This window comes from Nicotiana attenuata, unplaced genomic scaffold (assembly GCF_001879085.1).
Source record: "Nicotiana attenuata strain UT unplaced genomic scaffold, NIATTr2, whole genome shotgun sequence".
NCBI lineage: Eukaryota > Viridiplantae > Streptophyta > Magnoliopsida > Solanales > Solanaceae > Nicotiana > Nicotiana attenuata.
The window spans coordinates 5879-7400 of NW_017673834.1; the positions used below are offsets into that span (position 1 = coordinate 5879).

The 1522-nt window shown below is 33.4% G+C and overlaps 1 long non-coding RNA gene across 1 annotated transcript; it reads right to left on the reverse strand.

Moving 5' to 3' along the window:
* Nucleotides 1–749: 749 nt before the first annotated feature.
* LOC109217406 lies at nucleotides 750–1258 on the reverse strand. The gene is made up of 2 exons (XR_002066630.1): nucleotides 946–1258; nucleotides 750–839 (listed from the first exon to the last, which is right to left on the reverse strand). It is a non-coding gene; the product is annotated as an uncharacterized LOC109217406 (long non-coding RNA).
* Nucleotides 1259–1522: the final 264 nt, after the last annotated feature.

The following is a 1522-nucleotide window of genomic DNA, read 5'->3' on the forward strand; positions in this document are numbered from 1 at the left end:
TGAATGATGTTTTGTTTAAGATAATAGACGATAATAGTTGAATGTTGCACTTCGTCACTATCAAATCCGAAATAGTTAAGAAAAATAACTCTTTAATATCATAGTTTGCTTTAGGCCCGATTTAGATTAGTGTTGCGATTATGTATACGTTCGCGTAATATAATTGTAAATTTAACTTTAAAAAGACTCGAGGGATGCGTTCGCGCAACTTCAACCAAACTTTTCTTAATAAAATAAACAAAGCGTTATTAATTGTGGACACGTTCGCGTGACATGATTTTTGACGCGCCAAAGGAAATGAGTATACGTACGCGTAACTCGTTTCTTTACTTACGAATAATTCAAGTGATTAAAAGCGGTTAATAGATAAATGCACATAGGTCCTAAAATAAGTAATCCGACATTTTTAAGCCAAGTAATAATCATTAAGCGACCGTGCTAGAACCACGGAATCCGGGAATGCTTAACACCTTCTCCCGGGTTAATAGAATTTCTTATCTAGAATTTCTGGTTCGCAGACTTTAAAAATAAAAGTTGAATTTCCTCGATTTGGGATTTAAAAAATAAACTGGTAACTTGGGACACCAAATAGACTATCCCAAGTGGCGACTCTGAATAAAATAAATAATCCCATTTCGATTAATGTCACTTTAATTGGAAAACTCACATCCCCTCGGGATAAAAGGAGGTGTGACAGTAACGCAGATCAAAAGAAGAAAAAAATAGCAATGGCCAAGAAGAAGAAGAAGAAGAAAGAAGAAAGAAATATACATATCTGGAATTTTTCAGAGTTCCAATATGTAAGGAGTTACCTCTTTTTCTTGTTTGAACAGAAGGTCCTACAGTTATACGAGCCAAAGAAAATTACCAAATTACTATTGTTGATACATTATTTATAACTGAAATAGGATGTAAACTTTTTTAGATAAAATATATAGTTGTTACCTGGGTTCTTCACATTTTTCATCTGCAATAGGAGTTGTAGAATCCACTTGAACTTGTTCCTCTACTACTTGTGTTGCATGAGTACTTGATATAGATTGTACCTGTGTTATTACTCCTGGATATTGCGGCAGTAGCAGATTCTCTTCAATCATATTCGGGCGCTCTTTATTTCATTGTCTAGCAGGAATAGTATATTTTTTGGCCAAACGAACTCCTTATTTGGTTTGCCAAAGATGCCATAGTTCCAACTTTTATGTATGTTGCGCCTGTCTTTTTTTTGGATTTTGATGGTCTTTCTTGACTCATGTTTATTAGAATCTAAAAAATAATAAAATAAATTAATATGAGTACCAAACTGATATAAATGTCAAAATGAGAAAGAAAATAAGCAAAAGCTAACTGATAGGATTTTTCATTTAGTGAACGCTACTATCTCATCACAGAAGAATGGATGTGAGTATCAAGTACTATCAATGATTTCCATTAATCAAATACTTGAACCTTGACTTCAATTCTGATCCAGGAAGTCTTAGCCTTAGCTTTGCACTAAAACTCAAGGTTTCTTCAACAGTTAATA